Genomic DNA, 6,030 nt, shown 5'->3' with positions numbered 1-6,030 from the left:
AGACTAACATTTATAATTAGTGCTACAACAAACAAAAGCCTGCTTCTGCAGCTAGTGATTGCTTCTGCTACTATTGTGATCTAAAAGGAGACTTTTTCTTCAATGCTTTTGTAACACAAGTCCTGACAAAAGCTTTGCAATACAACAACTGATTCAAATTATGAAGATGACAGGGTAAGTAAGACTAATACAGACTAAAGCATGAGAGAAAAAGTTCTTAAGATATTATTTAACCTATAAGAAGTAGAGCTTTTGTTGCACTTAAAACAACATGTTTGAGAGTTCAGATATGTGACTGTAGACATTACATCCATGTTGAAACAGGCAAGATGGTGTTTTCAAAAATCACTTTCAAAATATAATGTTTATATTATAATCATTTGCCCGAAAACATGCTTTTAAATCCACTTTGAGTAGGCTTATTAGAAAATAAACATATTTCTTATTTATCTGAATCACAAGAGAGCGCAACTCAAACTCAGTGAGCACAACTAATTCAACCACCACCATTATCCCTCGCTGATGATAAGAACATTTCATAAGCTTTGTCCGGCTGCGTCGACTCGAATCTGGCGTCTCCACAGTTTATTTTATTGTCATGCGAGATTCTTTCATCCCATAAGGGTGCGTGTGATCTTCCCTGAACAGTTCCCCCCTCTAAACACCGACCAGTCAGTGAGCCAGACAAAAAGGTGTTACTGATGACTGTGTCCAGCAATTTAAGCTATTGAGAGCTGCCCCCAATTCACCTTCTTTCTTAACTTTATGGCTATAATTGCCATAAAGCTCCTCCCAAATCCTCCCAGCCCCCACCAGCCTTGCTTCAGGGCTTTGTGACATGTTCAATATTCCCATTGTACTGTACTATTCCCCCCCTCCACAAGTACCTCCATGGTATAGCTCAGACTTTATTTAATGAAGCCTGGTCAGAGTTCATCATGTTAGCAGTCTTAAGGCTTTGGGTGCAGCATTCAGCCCCGAACACTTCACGTTCATCTTGTACAACTACTCCTTATGTGCCAAAACAATAAAAAACATCCATCAATGTCCTCCCTTGTCTATGTAGGGCGGGTATGACTGATGATGTGTAAGGCACATTGATGCACTTGAGGGGCAGGGGACTGTGTGAATGTTTGTTTATGTCAAGTGAGGATTTGTCAAAAGGTTTATGTCATTGCTGGCATCAGTCTCCTCGAGCTTGTACTGGGTGGTCTTTGTCTGTTTGCATCCGTAAAGAGCTTCGTTCTCACTCTCATTTGTCTCCTATTGATTCTCCAAATTAGGTTGATGAGAGGCCCTCCTATCAGGTGGCATATTAATTGGGTCAGGCTGGATCTTATATGACATCCAAATAATGGCAACCCGGACCCCAACACTAAACCGTTGTCCTCTGAACGCTCTCTTTCACCAATTAGCCTCGCGGTGAATCTGCTTCCTGCCACCTCTGCTCCCTGTTACTGTTGTTTTCCAAGAATCAGGATGCTACCGGTGGTTTAATTGTGTGTGAGTCTGTGTATGTATGCATCTCAAGGTGTGGGATCAACCTGGGGCGAGTTTATGTTCTCAAAATAAAAACTTGTTTGTATTTCAGTGACTCAACACATTTAATGTGACAACTCCTCCAACTAAACACATCACTAAATTAAGTTGGATTGCACCTCACAAACTAGTTCTTACAAAATCACTATGAAAAAATCTCAACACTCTGGTTTGCACCTGGAATTTGTAAATCCATTTTTAAATGTGTACATAAAATCCAAATTAATAGTTGTTACTCATTTGTTTCAAACCACCAGTTACACCATTAAAACTTAAGCAAGTCTTGAAGCATAAAGACTTTTTAAAATGTAATTTAGATGCCAGTTTACATCAAATACTGGGGTCAGATTTGTCAACGATATATTATGAATCTTCATTTTAAAGAAGTAGTATGTAGCAGGCTAATTTTAGTTTATCAGTTGGTTCACTAAGCTATGCAGCATATAGCCTACAGCTAGCAAGTAGTTCAAGCAATGATTTTGTTGTATAGTAACTATCAATAACATTACGTAGGAAATGATTTAACAATAATTTTAGTGTCCATTCTATTTAGCTAGCTAAACTGCTAAAACTACCTGTAGCTTGCTAAACCGCTCAAACCAAAGAGTAAAACATTTGCTACTGAACACTGCAATTATGTTTCACAAAAATAAAACTAGACCTTAATTACAAAATGTCATACCGATAACTAATAAGGTCTGGGCTATAAGACCAAAATGACATCAGGTTGGATAAGGTCAGGTTAGCATAAAATAGAAGAAGAAGTGTTTCCTCATTCAGCTGCGTCTTTGGTTGCTTTCGACCTGAGAACTACGGACATTTGCTACCAATCTGTACTTGCTAAGACTTTCATTAACCCATTAACAACTGAATTTTTCAGCCACTTGAGTGTATCAGAGCAAAGCTGTGAACACACACATACTCACATTTTAAGTTGATACGACAAAGACCTCCAGCAGAGTAGCATGTATTCTGGCTCGTGCCTCTGGCCCTCTGACGACCCTTCTCGTATTGAAGCTCAGTTTTTGGGTTTTCACGTACTCCTAATGGGACATTTCTGGCTCATTATAGGCTCCACTATGTTCACTAGCTGGTTGCTAACTTTGTCAATAAACCATTTGCAGCAATCAGAAGGTGGTTAACACAAAGTTTATAATTACTTTTTTGCTGAAAAATCTGATTGAGGAGCTGAAATAGGGTTACAGTCCTTAAGAGTTTAGGCAGAGTCAGTTAACAATTCTCTCTGTTCATTCCAAGGAGCAACCACTTTGACGCACAAGCAGTGAAGCAATTCATTGTATTTACTGGGAACTTAAAGCAACATTATGTAGAATTGGCATTTTGTGCACCCTCCACAGTTTGAGTGCAACACCACGTTCGTCAATGATAATACCAGGTCTGTAACAAGGTGGATGTTCACTACAAACAGAACTCTGCGCGTCATAACGGTGTCATGTGTTGAAAACTATCTTGCAGTAAACATGTATGTAACACTGTGATCCTACCCACAGTGCAGACACAAGTGACAGAGACGCCACTCCTCCGATTACAAGACACTGTACCATCAACATGATTTTGAAGCTGTTCTTATGAGGTACAACAGTTACATAATGTTGCTTTGGGAAGGACTTTACACACAAACATTTGGATTCAGCGAACAGCTGGAGCAACTGAGTTGAGTTGAACATGTGCACTAGATGCAGCAAACAAACAACAAATCCTGTAAGCTAAATAAATGATTTATTGTACAAAAGAAAAATGACAGTAAATAAACAACAAAAAGGCAAAAATAACAATTGAACAGTTATTCATATGCACAACCATTAAACTACAAAGTTGGGGTGATTTTTCTTTTTAAACTACACAAAGAATGGAGGAATGAAGGGGAAAGTGAGAAAAACATGAGAAGCGGTGAACCTGTCCAAAACATCATAAAGGTCAACATTTGGGTAGGTATTTACATAGAGATTTCTTACTCTCATATATTTATATGAAAACACTCTCACACATACCAGTATACAAACACTAAAATTCAAAATGCAACTTCTCAACAAGCCATAGATGTGGGCACAGCTAATTATTTCTTTTTGACCACACATTACCAGAGCCGCTACCATCAGTCACTCTGTCAATAAGTCAATCTGAACCTGAGAGCAAGGGGACCCTGTGGTTTTCATCTACATTTTTTCGGGGGTTGGGTGGGGTTCTTATGGGTTAAATGTTTAATCAATGACAATTGTTTTTTTTAAAAAAGCAAGGTTTTTAGAAGGCTAAAGTGAGGTAGACAGACTTTGAAATGCATTGTAATTAATATTAATAAATAGACAATTGACCAGTTGTATTATTTCCAACCACTGCCCCTAAACCAGCTTTTTCCTCCCTTTGAAATGTTCTAGCATAATTTCCTGCGATCACAAAAGTTACAGCACACAACATGTCATCCTCTACTTTGGCTAACAATCCCTGGATACTCCTCCCATACTTACATGGGTGCTTTCACTTAAAATACACACAAAGGCAAAAACATGTCTACGCAAGACAGTCGACACATTGTTTAAGTCAAAAGGACGTAGTCTCTCTCTAACATGGTAACAGATTAAAGTTGGTGGGTGGGCCATTTCCAGTTAAAGCATTCTATGTTTATTGATCCAGACACTTATTATACACATGACTTATCACCCAAAGTGGGAAAGGAGGCCTTTCAGGCCGCTGGTACAGCACGTCCAGGTTCCAGATTGGATACAAGTGTGTGAGTGTATGGACAGGCCCCCGCTTCGGACAAAAGTCAGGAAAGCGTGATGGTATCAAAACGAGGTGATAACCTCTCTAGTTTATGGTTGATCACCAGAAGCTTGAATAGTTTTTTTTTTTTAATCCTATACTGTACAAGCTCTCTTGTGCTTGGTAAAACACAAACAACACTTTACCTCCTCACGCCATGAACGTCCCATAGTGCAAAATTTATTGTTGGTAAGGTAGAGTGCCCCAAAAAAAGGTTTTTGTACCCCTTTTTTTTAATATATACATATATCATTTATATATAGTGTCAGAAGGCTCTTCCTTTATCCAACAGCATAGTGCTTTCGTTTACAACAAAAGGATATCTTTGCTTTGACATCCAGGAGACAAAGACAGACTTTAAGCGAACTAATCTACTCTGTGTTCAAGCACTAACAATATTTTCTCTGTTGCGATGATGACGATATGAGGTGGAGGTGGATGGGGGGGCATTTCAAAATGCAATCAAATAAGTTCTCTACACTAAAGTCAGTGGTTGAGTTACATTCTCTTGATTTACTTGGCATGTTATGTGGTTTGTTGTGATGTATAAAAGCTAGTCATTCTGAGCGCGGTACTGCATTTTAAAAAAATCTTTTCTGAAGCTAGTTTTGAGAAAAGACGAATGAACTGTCCCGACACGAGTTCTGAAGCTACTGCTCTTTAACTTTAACCCATGTTTTTCAACACAGATGTGAACACTGTATTTGTTAGTGTGTCGACTTATAGTGTTAATAGGGTAATCATGTTTTGTGCTGCGGGTGAGCGTCTGAGCCACCCTTGAGTGTTTTTGTATCAGGGTATGGAATCTGCTTTCTGTTCTGCTCAGTCCCAGGCCTCTTCAAGTTATGAAACAGTGCATCTTCTGCCAATGCAAAGGCTGAAGGAGTCAAAGTGTATCTTCCTTTGTTACACAGAAGAAAGGAAATCTGTCGGGTTCTCGTCATCCTGCAGGACCCTCCCTCCTCCTCCTCCTCCTCCTCCTCCTCCTCCTCCTTCTCTTCTCACAGCTGAATGACTTCAGAGTGCATCTAATTTACAGTACTGTTTTAGACTTAAGTGTGCAACTGAAATCTAAATCTGTATTATTTACTTTATTGCAGAATGGCAGAAAAAGCTACACTGGCTTTATATATCTGCTCTGAATGCTGGAGTTAAAATAGTATAACCTCTTCTCTCCCTTTTCCTTTTTTGAGTTTTACAAGACTACAAATAAAAAAAGATCAAAGTAGCTGTGAAAGGTTTCGTAGATACTCGAGAATGTCACACTGGGGTGTTATACATTAATAGAGGGTATAAGTTTGGTTTTGGATCTCCTCAACACTTTACATCTCTAGAGCACATCTCTAAACATCTGTAAACAAGATTTTGGATTTATACTAACAGTATTTCTAACAGTAAACCCTCCTCACATTAGCATGGATTTTGTATCTGTTTTTGTTAAAGTGAAAGATTGCAGAATAATTCTGATTATGCCCCCTTGCAAACCTTTTTTCTTTCCGTGGATCAAATCTCACCCGTAAGTAAGTGGATCTGTGAAATTAAGACTTTCCAAACTCACCTTAGGACTGAAATTGCTTTCAAAAAATATTGTAAATGCTCATGTCTCATCTCAATCCACTAACCTGGACATTTCACAAAGATGCCATTTAAAAAACAAAATCTTTAAAAACCCACAAAACTAACACGCACTCTATAACATAGTTTTGTCTC

The sequence above is a fragment of the Acanthopagrus latus genome, chromosome 6, assembly GCF_904848185.1.
Source record: "Acanthopagrus latus isolate v.2019 chromosome 6, fAcaLat1.1, whole genome shotgun sequence".
In the NCBI taxonomy this organism is placed as follows: Eukaryota; Metazoa; Chordata; class Actinopteri; order Spariformes; family Sparidae; genus Acanthopagrus; species Acanthopagrus latus.
Note: the sequence above shows the minus strand (reverse complement) of the source record.